The sequence below is a fragment of the Oncorhynchus masou genome, chromosome 19 (genome assembly GCF_036934945.1).
Source record: "Oncorhynchus masou masou isolate Uvic2021 chromosome 19, UVic_Omas_1.1, whole genome shotgun sequence".
In the NCBI taxonomy this organism is placed as follows: Eukaryota; Metazoa; Chordata; class Actinopteri; order Salmoniformes; family Salmonidae; genus Oncorhynchus; species Oncorhynchus masou.
Genome location: NC_088230.1, coordinates 39341384 through 39358284, shown reverse-complemented (window position 1 = coordinate 39358284; position 16901 = coordinate 39341384). Strand labels below are relative to the sequence as shown.

At 44.8% G+C, this 16901-nt stretch overlaps 1 protein-coding gene across 1 annotated transcript in view; it reads right to left on the bottom strand.

Annotated features, from left to right (window-relative positions):
- LOC135506258 (synapse differentiation-inducing gene protein 1-like) overlaps window positions 1–16601 on the bottom strand; it is a 110778-nt gene extending 94177 nt beyond the window's left edge. Inside the window, exon 1 of the mRNA XM_064925779.1 lies at window positions 16245–16601. The gene's annotated coding sequence lies outside the window, so the exon portion shown is untranslated. The remainder of the gene's footprint in view (window positions 1–16244) is intronic.
- Between the last annotated feature and the right edge of the window lie 300 nt (window positions 16602–16901).

Below are 16901 nucleotides of genomic sequence, written 5' to 3'. Positions count from 1 at the left end.
TCAGGTAGGTCCCTCGCAATTCCGTTTCCGTTTGCTTTGGTTCGGTTCTTAAAACAGAAAATGGTTTCAGTAAAGAATTACACCTCAGATCTCAACCCAATTGACTCGTGGGAGATCCTGGAGCGTTTTCCACCACCACCACCAACGAAACACCAAACTCCGCCATTTCCTGTGGAAGAATGGTGTCGCATCCCTCCTATAGAAGTCCGGACACTTGTAGAATCGGTGGCGTATTGAAACGGTTCTGGATCGTGGTGGCCTGACGTCCTGTTAATGACCCTTCCTGTTGGTGTTTCTGTCACTTGGGAAGTTAACCGTATATGATTTACAATTATGTCTCTCTGTGTTTAAACGTAAGCATTTAAACGTGTGTATATTTTATTTGTATGCGTCTGTACCTCTGACAACATTCATCAGATTAATTCATTGAATATAATTTAGATCGTCATGGTGGGAAGTGTTCTTCCTGGCACACACACTGCCGTTCAAAAATGTCGGGGTCACTTAGAAATGTCCTTGTTTTTGAAAGAAAAACACATTTTATTTGACCATTAAAATAACATAAAATTGATCAGAAATTAGCTTTTCTTAAAAAAAAATATATATACTTTTCTAAGTGACCCCAAAACTTTGAACAGTGGTTTATATTTCTGCCCGCCAGTCCTTCTTCCTTCTTTAACTTCATTTAAGATAGTTGAATGAGTTTCCAGGAAATAATATATATTATATTCCTTCTCTCTTCGTCAGGTAAATACTGATAACCTTTTCTTATTATCTGCTAAACCGATGCAGTTCTCGACACACTCACACCGGTGCACCTGTCACCTACTACCATACCCCATTCAAAGGCACTTCAGTAATTTTTTTGTCTGGCCCATACACCCTCTGACTGGCACACATACACAGTCCATGTTTCAATTATCTCAAAGCTTAAAAAAATCATTCTTTAACCTGTCTCTTCCCCCTTCATCCACACTGATTGAAGTGGATTTAACAAGTGACATCAATAAGGGACCATAGCTTTCACCTGGATTCACCTGGTCAGTCCATGTCCTGGAAAGAGCAGGTGTTCTTAATATTTTGTCCACTCTGTGTATGCTCCAGTCTGGGCCTGTTTATTCTTAGAATTATGTTGTTGTCATCGATGGGCTTCGATATCCATACTGTGCACAGGTAACCTAGGCGATAGCGCCACCTGTACTGTAGCTATCCAGGGAGATGGTGTGTGTGTGTGTGTGTGTGTGTGTGGTGGCAAATGTGATTTGATTTGTGTATGCGCTATGAGTGTTGCAGTGGGCCTTGCACCTACTAACCATAATTTGATTAATCTGATTGCATGTAATCTAATAAAGTGCTGATTATTTCCAGTGGTGTTGACTCATTGACCTCCCTGTCTGTCTGGATCACTAAAATACAGTGTTTTTGCAAGTCACAAATATCAAGCTACTGGCCAATGAGAAGCAACACAATCATTAATACTGAGAATGAGGTCTAATGCTGTGAAAACTAGGGTTCAAAAAACCAATACAGAGGTGATGTGGGGCAAAAACGTGTTCTTCCACAATTTAGCATTTATTGCAATGTATTGATTTACGTGTCAAGGACGCTTATCTTTTCACTTTCTGTGAAAGCTAAAAAATAAAAAAATAAAAATTATACCATGTTGGCAATGCGTACCGTGATGTAGCTGTTATAGCCAGATGGGAGATGGTGAAGTAAGGGAATGTGGGGCAGGTCGGGCCTGGCCTGCTTGGCTGGCTGGCTGCAAGGAACAGGAGAAGCCAGTCACTGTAAAATGATCACCGAAGGAGAAGATGGATAATATTTCCAGTGACCTTCTAAATCCAGGGTTTCATCCATGTCCCATTCACTACAGTCTGGGAACACTACCAGCTCACTATCCCTCCCTTTCTTGCTCTATTGGTTTTCAGTCCCAAGTGGCTCTCCTATTGTCCCTGCCCCCATCTCTCTCTCTCTCTCTCTCTCTCTCTCTCTCTCTTTCCCTCTCCTACTCTCTCTCTCGGCTTAGGGACCTAAGTGGCTCCTCTCTCCTGGATGGATGCTGTCTTCAGTAACCTCCAAACCCCAGGTGATACATCATTCTGTGCCATTGGTTTTCCAAGCCAGTGGCTTGCAACTTCCCTCTAACCTCTTCTCCTTTCCTCATCTCCACACCTCCCCCTCTCCCCTCGCTCCTCTCACTCTCCTCCCCTCACTGGGTTCGACATAGTTCACCCCCCATGAATAAACCAGCAGGTCGGTGCTCCCAGGATGCACTGGGGCATGCCTGAACACAACACGCTCCTCAGGGGTCCCTCATGGATTAGCTTTGTCTCGCCTTGCTGGTGTTGTTATGCCTCATTCCTTCCTTTCTGACACTACCTTTATACCAGTCTCTAGACACATGCTTTGTCCCATGTTATTCTTTCTTCGGTCTACTGTCCCATTCTTTCTTTGGTCTACTGTCCCATTCTTTCTTTGGTCTACTGTCCCATTCTTTCTTTGGTCCACTGTCCCATTCTATCTTTGGTCTACTGTCCCATTCTTTCTTCTGTCTACTGTCCCATTCTTTCTTCAGTCTACTGTCCCATTCTTTCTTCGGTCTACTGTCCCATTCTTTCTTTGGTCTACTGTCCCATTCTTTCTTCTGTCTACTGTCCCATTCTTTCTTCTGTCTACTGTCCCATTCTTTCTTCGGTCTACTGTCCCATTCTTTCTTCTGTCTACTGTCCCATTCTTTCTTCAGTCTACTGTCCCATTCTTTCTTCAATCTACTGTTCCATTCTTTCCTGAGTCCACTGTCCCATTCTTTCTTCAGGCCTGCTGTCCCATTATTTCTTTGGCCTGCTGTCCCATTCTTTATTTGGTCTACTGTCCCATTTTTCATCGGTCTACTGTCCTATTCTCTTCCTCCTCATCATCATGTCTCCCTCTTCCTCCTCATCAGCATGTCTCCCTCTTCCTCCTCATCATCTTGGTTCCCTCTTCCTCCTCATCAGCATGTCTCAATCTTCCTCCTCGTCATCTTGGTTCCCTCTTCCTCCTCATCATCTTGGTTCCCTCTTCCTCCTCATCAGCATGCCTCCCTCTTCCTCCTCATCATCTTGGTTCCCTCTTCCTCCTCATCATCTTGGTTCCCTCTTCCTCCCCATCAGCATGTCTCCCTCTTCCTCCTCATCATCTTGGTTCCCTCTTCCTCCTCATCAGCATGTCTCCCTCTTCCTCCTCATCATCATGGTTTCCTTTCAGAAGGGAATAGGGCTCTGGTCTAAAGTCCTCTGTAGGGAATCATCTGGTCTAAAGAAGTGCACTCTGTAGGGAATAGGGATCTGGTCTAAAGAAGGCACTCTGTAAATAGGGCTCTGGTCTAAAGAAGTGCACTCTGTAGGGAATATGGCTCTGGTCTAAAGAAGTGCACTCTGTAGGGAATAGGGCTCTGGTCTAAAGCAGTGCACTCTGTATGGAATAGGGCTCTGGTCTAAAGCAGTGCACTCTGTATGGAATAGGGCTCTGGTCTAAAGAAGTGCACTCTGTATGGAATAGGGCTCTGGTCTAAAGAAGTGCACTCTGTAGGGAATAGGGCTCTGGTCTAAAGAAGTGCACTCTGTAGGGAATAGGGCTCTGGTCTAAAGAAGTGCACTCTGTAGGGAATAGGGCTCTGGTCTAAAGAATCTGTAGGGAATAGGGCTCTGGTCTAAAGCAGTGCACTCTGTATGGAATAGGGCTCTGGTCTAAAGAAGTGCACTCTGTAGGGAATAGGGCTCTGGTCTAAAGCAGTGCACTCTGTATGGAATAGGGCTCTGGTCTAAAGAAGTGCACTCTGTAGGGAATAGGGCTCTGGTCTAAAGAAGTGCACTCTGTATGGAATAGGGCTCTGGTCTAAAGAAGTGCACTCTGTAGGGAATAGGGCTCTGGTCTAAAGCAGTGCACTCTGTATGGAATAGGGCTCTGGTCTAAAGAAGTGCACTCTGTAGGGAATAGGGCTCTGGTCTAAAGCAGTGCACTCTGTATGGAATAGGGCTCTGGTTTAAAGAAGTGCACTCTGTATGGAATAGGGCTCTGGTTTAAAGAAGTGCACTCTGTAGGGAATAGGGCTCTGGTCTAAAGCAATGAACTCTGTAGGGAATAGGGCTCTGGTCTAAAGCAATGAACTCTGTAGGGAATAGGGCTCTGGTCTAAAGCAATGAACTGTAGGGAATAGGGCTCTGGTCTAAAGCAATGAACTCTGTAGGGAATAGGGCTCTGGTCTAAAGAAGAGAGGGAGACATTTTGGAGACGGATTGGTCTACTGGCAGGATCCAGGCATCCCATCCCATCAGGCCAGACCTCCCTTTTCACACATCTAAAAACCCATTCATACTCAGTGGTAGCTATACTTCTGTCATTGTAACTCCGATCAACTGCTATAGAAGTGTTACAGAGTTAACCATCGACGTGTGTGTGTGTGTGTGTGTGTCTTCTGGAAGAGAGAAACTCATTCCTGAGTTCTATATTTAGGACACATGTCAGTTCACATGAAGTGTGTGTGTTTGTGTGTCTTACAGAACTATCCATTGACATCAACTTTATCTCCATTCTATTACCTCCCAGGACAGAGCGGGAGGCAGAGCGGGAGGCAGAGCGGGAGGCAGAGCGGGAGGCAGAGCGGGAGGCAGAGCGGGAGGCAGAGCGGGAGGCAGAGCGGGAGGCAGAGCGGGAGGCAGAGCTGGAGACAGAGAGAGACAGAGAGGGAGGCAGAGAGAAACAGAGCGAGAGACAGAGCTGGAGACAGAGCGGGAGACAGAGCAGGGGGAGACAGAGCGGGAGACAGGGCGGGATACAGGGCGGGAGACAGGGCGGGAGACAGGGCGGGAGACAGGGCGGGATACAGGGTGGGAGACAGGGCGGGAGACAGGGCGGGAGACAGGGCGGGAGACAGGGCGGGAGACAGAGAGGGAGACAGAGAGAAACAGAGCGGGAGACAGAGGGGGAGGCAGAGCGGGAGGCAGACAGAGAGAAACAGAGCGGGAGACAGAGCGAGACAGAGCGGGAGGCAGAGGGAGACAGAGCGGGAGACAGAGCGGGAGACAGAGCGGGAGGCAGAGCGGGAGGCAGAGCGGGAGGCAGACAGAGAGAAACAGAGCGGGAGACAGAGCGAGACAGAGCGGGAGGCAGGCAGGAGACAGGGCGGGAGACAGGGCGGGAGACAGAGAGGGAGACAGAGAGAAACAGAGCGGGAGACAGAGGGGGAGGCAGAGCGGGAGGCAGACAGAGAGAAACAGAGCGGGAGACAGAGCGAGACAGAGCGGGAGGCAGAGCGGGAGGCAGAGCTGGAGACAGAGCGGGAGGCAGAGCTGGAGACAGAGAGAGACAGAGAGGGAGGCAGAGAGAAACAGAGCGAGAGACAGAGCTGGAGACAGAGCGGGAGACAGAGAGAAACAGAGCGGGAGCCAGAGCGGGAGACAGGGCGGGAGACAGGTCGGGAGACAGGGCGGGAGACAGGGCGGGAGACAGGGCGGGATACAGGGTGGGAGACAGGTCGGGAGACAGGGCGGGAGACAGGGCGGGAGACAGGGCGGGATACAGGGTGGGAGACAGGGCGGGAGACAGGGCGGGAGACAGGGCGGGAGACAGGGCGGGAGACAGAGCTGACAGAGAGAAACAGAGCGGGAGACAGAGGGGAGGCAGAGCGGGAGGCAGACAGGAGAAACAGAGCGGGAGACAGACCGAGACAAGCGGGAGGCAGAGGGAGACAGAGCGGGAGACAGAGCGGGAGACAGAGCGGGAGGCAGAGCGGGAGGCAGAGCGGGTTCAGACAGAGAGAAACAGAGCGGGAGACAGAGCGGGAGGCAGAGGGAGACAGAGCGGGGGAGACAGAGCGGGAGGCAGAGCGGGAGGCAGAGCGGGAGACAGAGCGTGAGGCAGAGCGAGACAGGAGCTGGAGACAGAGCGGGAGACAGAGCGGGAGACAGAGCTGGAGACAGAGCGGGAGGCAGAGAGAGACAGAGCGGGAGACAGAGCGGGAGACAGAGCGAGAGACAGAGCGGGAGGCAGAGAGAGACAGGAGCTGGAGACAGGAGCTGGAGACAGGAGCTGGCGACAGAGCTGGAGACAGAGCGGGAGACAGAGCGGGAGACAGAGCGGGAGACAGAGCGGGAGACAGAGCTGGAGACAGAGCGGGAGATAGACAGACCAAAAAGCACAGCAATCTACACACAATACCCCATAATGACAAAGCCCAGAAATACCTTAATTGCATAAGTGTTCAGACCCTTTAATATGAGTCTTGAAATTGAGCTCAGGTGCATCCTGTTTTCATTGATCATCCTTGAGATGTTTCTACAACTTGATTGGAGTCCACCTGTGGTAAATTAAATTGATTGGACATGATTTGGAAAGGCACACAGCTGTCTATATAGGGAGGTGACCAAGAACCCAATGGTCACTTTGACAGATCTCCAGAGTTCCTCTGTGGAGATGGGAGAACCTTCCAGAAAGCAACCATCTCTGCAGCTCTCCACCAATCAGGCCTTTATGGTAGAGTGGTCAGGCAGAAGCCACTATTCAGTAAAAGGCACATGACAGCCCGCTTGGAGTTTACCATCCCTACTCCTAAAGACTCTCAGACCAAGAGAAACAAGATTCTCTGATCTGAGGAAACCAAGATTGACCTCTTTGGCCTGAATGCCAAGTGTCACGTCTGGAGGAAACCTGGCGTCATCCCTACGGTGAAGCATGGTGGTGGCACCATCCCTACGGTGAAGCATGGTGGTGGCGTCATCCCTACGGTGAAGCATGGTGGTGGCACCATCCCTACGGTGAAGCATGGTGGTGGCACCATCCCTATGGTGAAGCATGGTGGTGGCACCATCCCTACGGTGAAGCATGGTGGTGGCACCATCCCTACGGTGAAGCATGGTGGTGGCACCATCCCTACGGTGAAGCATGGTGGTGGCACCATCCCTACGGTGAAGCATGGTGGTGGCACCATCCCTACGGTGAAGCATGGTGGTGGCAGCATTATGCTGTGGGGATGTTTTCAGCCGCAGATCCTGGGCAGGATCGAGGCAAAGATGAACAGATCAAAGTACAGCGAGATCCTTGGTGAAAACCTTCTCCAGAGCCCTCAGGACCTCTGACTGGGGCGAAGGTTCACCTTCCAACAGGACAATGACCCTAAGCACACAGCCAAGACAACGCAGGAGTGGCTTTGGGATAAGTCTCTGAATGTCCTTGAGTGGCCCAGCCAGTGCCCGGACTTGAACCCAATCAAACATCTCTAGATAGACCTGAAAATAGCTATGCAGCAACGCTCACCGTCAAACCTGACAGAGCTTGAGAGGTTCTGTAGAGAAGAATGGGAGAAACTCCCCAAATACAGGTGTGACAAGCTTGTAGCGTCATACCCAAGAAGACTCTAGGCTGTAATCACTGCCAAAGGTGCTTCAAAAAAGTACTGAGTAAAGGTGCTGAATATTTAATTAAATGTGATATTTCAGTTTTTATTTTGAAAAAATATGCCAAAATGTAAAATAACTTGTTTTTGCTTTGTCATTATGGAGTATATTGTGTAGATACATTTTTGTTTTTGTTGAATAAGGCTGTAACGCAACAAAATGTGGAAAATGTCTAGGGGTTTGAAAACTTTCCGAATGCTCTGTTTGTGTAGCCTGGGTGCTGTTGTGTTTTCTGACATGGCCCTGGGGGTAGATGGTGGCTGATGAGAACACAGTAGCTTCCACCTCCACCTGTAAGCAGCATGTCGCCGGTACAAGTGGGGCTATGGCCACTCACCCTCTACACTCCACTGGCAGGGCTGATGCATATTGATACAGGGCTGCCGTGTGCTTCGGGATACAACCCTATTAGACAGCAGGCAGCAGCCAACCAGGAAACATTTCCTTGTGTCAGCCTGCTGCCAATCAAGCAACTGACCTCAGCAAGCGAGGGCAGGCATTATCAGCCCAGCCCCAAGGCCAGCCGTTGAAGATGCATTGGAATACCGACGTGTCTTATCGGTCAGGGCTGTTTTTCCAGGCCTGCTTTATCCTGCTGCCATGACTATGAAAACAGACAGCTAAATTCTTTCTCTCTCTGGCTATGACTGAGCAATCAGTATTCTACCATGAAGCTGTGACACAATGGTAAGATATAATACATGCGCTAGACAGGTGAAGAAGAAGAGCTAGACTAGAGAAGAAGAAGAAGCGCTAGACTAGTGAAGAAGAAGCGCTAGACTAAAGAAGAAGAAGGGCTGGACTAAAGAAAAGACCTAGACTAGTGAAGAAGAAGAGCTAGACTAGTGAAGAAGAAGAGCTGGACTAAAGAAAAAGAGCTAGACTAGCGAAGAAGAAGAGCTAGACTAGCGAAGAAGAAGAGCTAGACTAGCGAAGAAGAAGAGCTAGACTAGCGAAGAAGAAGAGCTAGACTAGAGAAGAAGACGATCTAGACTAGAGAAGAAGAAGAAGAGCTAGACTAGTGAAGAAGAAGGGCTAGACTAGAGAAGAAGAAGAGCTAGACTAGAGAAAAAGAGGAAGAGCTAGACTAAAGAAGAGGAGGAGCTAGACTAGAGAAGAAGAAAGAAGAGGAAGAGCTAGACTAGAGAAGAAGAAGAAGAAGAAGAAGAGCTGGACTAGAGAAGAAGAAGAAGAAGAAGAAGAAGAAGAAGAAGAGCTGGACTAGAGAAGAAGAAGAAGAAGAAGAAGAAGAAGAGCTGGACTAGTGAAGAAGAAGATCTAGACTAGTGAAGAAGAAGAGCTAGACTCGAGAAGAAGAAGAAGAAGAGCTAGACTAGTGAAGAAGAAGATCTAGACTAGTGAAGAAGAAGAGCTAGACTAGTGAAGAAGAAGAAGAAGAGCTAGACTAGTGAAGAAGAAGATCTAGACTAGTGAAGAAGAAGATCTAGAGTAGAAGAAGAAGCGCTAGACTAGTGAAGAAGAAGCACTAGACTAGAGAAGGATAAGAAGAAGTGCTGGACAAGTGAAGAAGAAGAGCTAGACTGGTGAAGAAGAAGAGCTAGACTAGAGAAAAAGAGGAGCTAGACTAGTGATGAAGAAGAAGTGCAAGACTATTGAAGAAGAAGAAGAGATAGACTAGTGAAGAAGAAGAGCAAGACTAGTGGAGAAGAAGAAGAGCTAGACCAGTGAATAAGAAGAGCTAGACTAGTGAAGAAGAAGATGATGATCCAGACTAGAGAGGAAGAAGAAGAAGAAGAGCTAGACTTGATAAGAAGAATATCTAGACTAGTGAAGAAGAAGAGCTAGACTAGAGAAGAAGAAGAGCTAGACTAGAGAAGAAGAAGAAGATCTAGACTAGAGAAGAAGAAGAAGAAGATGATGATCTAGACTAGATAAGAAGAAGAAGATCTAGACTAGAGAAGAAGAAGAAGAAGAAGAAGAGCTGGACTAGAGAAGAAGAAGAGGAAGAAGAAGAAGAGCTGTACTAGAGAAGAAGAAGAGGAAGAAGAAGAAGAAGAAGAAGAAGAGCTGGACTAGTGAAGAAGAAGAATAGGAAGAAGAAGAAGAAGAGCTAGACTAGTGAAGAATAAGAGGAAGAAGAAGAAGAAGAGCTGGACTAGAGAAGAAGAAGAGGAAGAAGAAGAAGAAGAGCTAGACTAGTGAAGAATAAGAGGAAGAAGAAGAAGAGCTAGACTAGAGAAGAAGAATAGCGAGACTAGAGAAAAAGAGGAAGAGCTAGACTAGAGAAGAGGAGGAGCTAGACTAGAGAAGAAGAAAGAAGAGGAAGAGCTAGACTTGAGAAGAAGAAGAAGAGCTGGACTAGAGAAGAAGAAGCAGAGGAAGAAGAAGAAGCTAGACTAGTGAAGAAAAAGATCTAGACTAGTGAAGAAGAAGCTCTAGACTAGTGAAGAAGAAGAGCTAGACTAGAGAAGAAGAAGAGCTAGACTAGTGAAGAAGAAGAAGAGCTGGACTAGAGAAGAAGAAGAAGAAGGAAGAAGAAGAAGAAGAAGAAGAAGAAGGGCTGGACTAGTGAAGAAGAAGATCTAGACTATTGAAGAAGAAGAGCTAGACTCAAGAAGAAGAAGAAGAAGAAGAAGAGCTAGACTAGTGAAGAAGAAGATCTAGACTAGTGAAGAAGAAGAGCTAGACTAGAAGAAGAAGAAGAAGAAGAGCTAGACTAGAAAGAAGAAGATCTAGACTAGTGAAGAAGAAGATCTAGAGAAGAAGAAGAAGCGCTAGACTAGTGAAGAAGAAGCACTAGACTAGAGAAGAATAAGAAGAAGTGCTGGACAAGTGAAGAAGAAGAGCTAGACTGGTGAAGAAGAAGAGTTAGACTAGAGAAAAAGAGGAGCTAGACTAGTGATGAAGAAGAAGTGCGAGACTATTGAAGAAGAAGAAGAGCTAGACTAGAGAAGAAGAAGAAGAAGAAGAAGAAGAGCTGGACTAGTGAAGAAGAAGATCTAGACTAGTGAAGAAGAAGAGCTAGACTCGATAAGAAGAAGATCTAGACTAGAGAAGAAGAAGAAATAGACTAGTGAAGAAGAGCTAGACTAGTGAAGAAGAAGATCTAGAGAAGAAGAAGAAGAAGTGAAGAAGAAGAGCTAGACTAGAGAAGAATAAGAAGAAGTGCTGGAAAAGAAGAAGAAGAGCTAGACTGGTGAAGAAGAGTTAGACTAGAGAAAAAGAGGAGCTAGACTAGTGATGAAGAAGAAGTGCGAGACTATTGAAGAAGAAGAAGAGATAGACTAGTGAAGAAGAAGCACTAGACTAGAGAAGAATAAGAAGAAGTGCTGGACAAGTGAAGAAGAAGAGCTAGACTGGTGAAGAAGAAGAGTTAGACTAGAGAAAAAGAGGAGCTAGACTAGTGATGAAGAAGAAGTGCGAGACTATTGAAGAAGAAGAAGAGATAGACTAGTGAAGAAGAAGAGCAAGACTAGTGAAGAAGAAGAAGAGCTAGACCAGTGAATAAGAAGAGCTAGACAAGTGAAGAAGATGAAGATGATGATCTAGACTAGAGAGGAAGAAGAAGAAGAGCTAGACTCGATAAGAAGAATATCTAGACTAGTGAAGAAGAAGAGCTAGACTAGAGAAGAAGATGAAGATGATGATCTAGACTAGAGAGGAAGAAGAAGAAGAGCTAGACTCGATAAGAAGAATATCTAGACTAGTGAAGAAGAAGAGCTAGACTAGAGAAGAAGAAGAGCTAGACTAGAAAAGAAGAAGAGCTAGACTAGAAAAGAAGAAGTGCTAGACTAGAGAAAAAGAAGAAGAAGAAGAGCTAGACTAGAGAAGAAGATGAAGAGCTTGACGAGAGAAGAAGAAGAGCTAGACTAGAGAGAAGAAGAATAAGAGCTAGACTAGAGAAGAAGAATAAGAGCATGAAGAAGAAAAAGAAGTAGAGCTCGACGAGTGTTGTGTTGCAGCTGTTATTCTAAACACAATTCTTCATGAATCATCTTCATCTTAAACGGTTATATGTACTGCTCCTATGCCATTGGTAAAGAACCTGAATCAAGCACATGAATCGTCTTCATAAATGGTTCTCTTACTGCTCTCCTATCCCCTTATTAAAATACTACTGTAGTTCTACAGTATGATTTTACCTGTTATTAACCAACACAGATGTGTGTAATGGAATGGGGACTGTACTGTAGATTGATCCTATTGATAACTACTACCGTCATCAACACAATGTCATCAACACAATGTCATCAACACAATATCATCAACACTATGTCATCAACACTATGTCATCTACACAATATCATCAACACTATGTCATCAACACTATGTCATCAACACAATGTCATCAACACTATGTCATCAACATTATGTCATCAACACAATGTCATCAACACTATGTCATCAACACTGTCATCAACACAATATCATCAACACAATGTCATCAACACAATGTCATCAACATAATGTCATCAACACAATGTCATCAACACAATGTCATCAACACTATGTCATCAACACTATGTCATCAACATTATGTCATCAACACAATATCATCAACACTATGTCATCAACACTGTCATCAACACAATGTCATCAACACTATGTCATCAACACTATGTCATAAACACAATGTCATCAACACTATGTCATCAACACTATGTCATAAACACTATGTCATCAACACTGTCATCAACACTATGTCATCAACACTATGTCATCAACACAATGTCATCAACACTATGTCATAAACACTATGTCATCAACACAATGTCATCAACACAATGTCATCAACACTATGTCATCAACACTATGTCATCAACACTATGTCATCAAGACAATGTCATCAACACTATGTCATCAACACTATGTCATCAACACTATGTAATCAACACTATGTCATCAACACTATGTCATCAACACAATATCATCAACACTATGTCATCAACACAATGTCATCAACACTATGTCATCAACACTATGTCATAAACACTATGTCATCAACACTATGTCATCAACACAATATCATCAACACTATGTCATCAACACTGTCATCAACACTATGTCATCAACACTATGTCATCAACACAATGTCATCAACACTATGTCATAAACACTATGTCATCAACACAATGTCATCAACACTATGTCATCAACACTATGTAATCAACACTATGTAATCAACACTATGTCATCAACACTATGTTATCAACACAATGTCATCAACACTATGTCATAAACACTATGTCATCAACACTATGTCATCAACACTATGTCATCAACACTATGTCATCAACACAATATCATCAACACTTTGTCATCAACACTGTCATCAACACAATGTCATCAACACTATGTCATCAACACTATGTCATCAACACAATGTCATCAACACTATGTCATAAACACTATGTCATCAACACAATGTCATCAACACTATGTCATCAACACTATGTAATCAACACTATGTCATCAACTCTATGTTATCAACACAATGTCATCAACACTATGTCATAAACACTATGTCATCAACACAATGTCATCAACACTATGTCATCAACACAATGTCATCAACACTATGTCATCAACACTATGTAATCAACACTATGTCATCAACACAATGTCATCAACACTATGTCATCAACACTATGTAATCAACACTATGTCATCAACACTATGTTATCAACACAATGTCATCAACACTATGTCATAAACACTATGTCATCAACACTATGTCATCAACACTATGTCATCAACACTTTGTCATCAACACTGTCATCAACACAATGTCATCAACACTATGTCATCAACACTATGTCATCAACACAATGTCATCAACACTATGTCATCAACACTATGTCATCAACACAATATCATCGACACTATGTCATCGACACTATGTCATCGACACTATGTCATCGACACTATGTCATCGACACAATGTCATCGACACAATGTCATCGACACTATGTCATCGACACAATGTCATCGACACAATGTCATTGACACTATGTCATCGACACTATGTCATTGACACTATGTCATCGACACTATGTCATCGACACTATGTCATCGACACTATGTCATCGACACAATGTCATCGACACAATGTCATCGACACTATGTCATTGACACTATGTCATCGACACTATGTCATCGACACTATGTCATCAACACTATGTCCACTAGGCCCTAATCCTTTCTAATTGTATTATCAGGAGCCATATCACCACTGTCTCAGATTACTGTACAACGCAGACAAGCATGAAACACACACACACACACAATACACAGAGAGACACAGAGAGAGACACAGAGAGAGACACACAGAGAAACACAGAGAGAGACACAGAGAGACACAGAGTGAGACACACACAGAGACACAGAGAGACACAGAGAGAGACACATAGAGAGACACAGAGAGAGACCCACATAGAGACACACAGAGAGACACACAGAGAGACACACACAGAGAGACATGCAGAGAGACGCAGAGAGACACAGACAGACAGAGAGATAGACCGAGAGAGACAGAGAGACACAGAGAGATAGACCGAGACTGTACACACAATAAACATAGACACAGAGAGAAACACACACAATACACAGAGACACAGAGAGAGACACAGAGAGAGACACAGAGAGAGACACAGGGAGAGACAGAGAGACACAGAGAAACACACACAGCGAGACATGCAGAGAGACACAGAGAGAGACACAGAGAGAGACACACAGAGAGACACAGAGAAACACACACAGAGAGACATGCAGAGAGACACACAGAGAGACACAGAGAGACACACAGAGAAACACAGAGAGAGACACAGAGAGACACGCAGAGAGACACACATAGAGACACAGGGAGAGACACACAGAGAGACATGCAGAGAGATACACAGAGAGACACAGAGAGAGACACAGAGAGAGACACATAGAGAGACACAGAGAGAGACCCACAGAGAGACACACAGAGAGACACACAGAGAGACACACGCAGAGAGACGCAGAGAGACACAGACAGACAGAGAGATAGACCGAGAGAGACAGAGAGACACAGAGAGATAGACCGAGACTGTACACACAATACACATAGACACAGAGAGAGACACACACAATACACAGAGACACAGAGAGAGACACAGAGAGAGACACAGGGAGAGACACAGAGAGACACAGAGAAACACACACAGCGAGACATGCAGAGAGACACAGAGAGAGACACACAGAGAGAGACACACAGACAGACACAGAGAAACACACACAGAGAGACATGCAGAGAGACACACAGAGAGACACAGAGAGACACACAGAGAAACACAGAGAGAGACACAGAGAGACACGCAGAGAGACACACATAGAGACACAGAGAGAGACACACAGAGAGACATGCAGAGAGATACACAGAGAGACACAGAGAGAGACACACAGAGAAACACAGAGAGAGACACAGAGAGACACAGAGTGAGACACACACAGAGACACAGAGAGAGACACAGAGAGAGACACACACAGAGACACAGAGAGAGACACAGAGAGAGACACAGAGAGACACATAGAGAGACACAGAGAGAGACCCACAGAGAGACACACAGAGAGACACACAGAGAGAGACATGCAGAGAGACGCAGAGAGACACAGACAGACAGAGAGATAGACCGAGAGAGACAGAGAGACACAGAGACACACAGAGAGACACCGAGACACAGAGAGATCTGAGGGAAGACGGTTATTTCTGTATAGTGCTGCTTTCATTTTGAGTGAGAAGCATCCTTCCATTCACTGGGAGTATATCGCGTGTGTGTGTGTGTGTGTGTGTGTGTGTGTGTGTGCGTGTGTGTGTTGCTGCAGCAGCTGTACACTGTCGTCCCAGCCATTAGAGCGCCTGACTCCTGCTGATACAACCTGACTATAGCTCTCCTCTGACTTCCTCTTGGCGACACACGAGAGAGAGAGATACGGAACTGAACAAAACTGTACTCCTTTGATTCTGTCTCCGCCACTTCTCTGATAAGAATTAATTAATCATCTTGTGAGTAGTTCACTTAAGAGAGAAAAAGGCAGTTGACAAAAAATACTGTCTGTTTCATCTTCCCCACACAGAGAATTTAAATCCACGGAACACCATTGCAAAGATGTTTGAATATTCAGATGTGGTACTGTCTCCCTCTAATTATATTGCCAGTTTACAATAGTCCACACTTTTCTATTTGGAATCAGTATGCTCTTGTCATTAAACATTCTGTGCAATCATTGTCAGCATGTACAGGTATACACAGTACGTTGAAAGCTACAGGGATAATGGATCTAGTATTTACAACAAAGGTGCCATATATGTAGATATGTACACTTCAGGTATTGGAGGCTATATGCTCATGCCTCAAAACCCACTGCAACGAAACAAATAAAAAATAAAAAGTAACTCTCAGTGTTTCACACGTCTATAAACTAAGTCCTCATCTAATCCAGTAACAAAAATACACTGACTTTAACGACAAAATGATGGGGTAGACCAATTGCACAACACGTAGCATCCTATGTTCCGATAACCGCACCGGCACAACACCGCTTATGCGCAAAGTGCGCGCTTTCAATTTGGTTACCCTAAAAGCCACAGTCCAACACTATATTTTTGACCGTTTTAACATACAAGTCAGTTTGCGTTGACAATGTGCATTTAGGCAGTTGATACATTTTCTCATAAATCAACAAGCACTCCTTTCACTCCGCGCTGAGATATGATCGTATGGGAAGAACGCGAAATACCAGAGCTACATGGTTGGACGCGTAAAGAAAAGGACAGTTGGTTACTTTTGTAAAATAATGTCTAAAATACAAAACATGTCTTACCTGCGAATTCCTGACAATCCAAACGTTGTTTGACATGTACAGCCACTTGCTTGTATTTCTGTTGACATTATTTTCGGTTGGTGTGAGACCAATGATAGTCCCTGTCTTTGAAAATGATTCACCCGATCTGACCGAGTCGGTTAGTCGTTATTTCACTGCGTTCATTTCAATTGAGGGAGTCGGCGTGGCGGTTGATATGTCGTCTATTGATTTCTCTCAACTCTCAAAAAAAATTGATCTTGTTTATCGATCCTCTGGCTTCGAAATTAATGAAACGAAATGATACGATACAGGAGTTTCTTATGTTCAGGAATGACATTTATGACGGATCAATTAGAAAACGGTGTAGCTCGCAGACTGATCGCACCGGAGGAAAAGAGAAGAAACGTCACTCAAAACCAACTCGGTGTTGTCAGAGCGAAATGGCAATGCGTCTCCAAGACCGCTTTCCTTGTGCAGGTCAACATTTAATAGGGTTCGTGACAATACACGTCAACGTGCCCGTGGCATGTATCTAGAGAGACGTTTAGCCTATAACTAGTTTTGTATGTGTTTATAAAAACAAACTTTGAAGATGCTCTTTAAAAAAAAAAATTCCACAGCCAAGTAGTATCGTCTTCCATCCCTTTTCAATTTGTCTTCTTATATATATATATA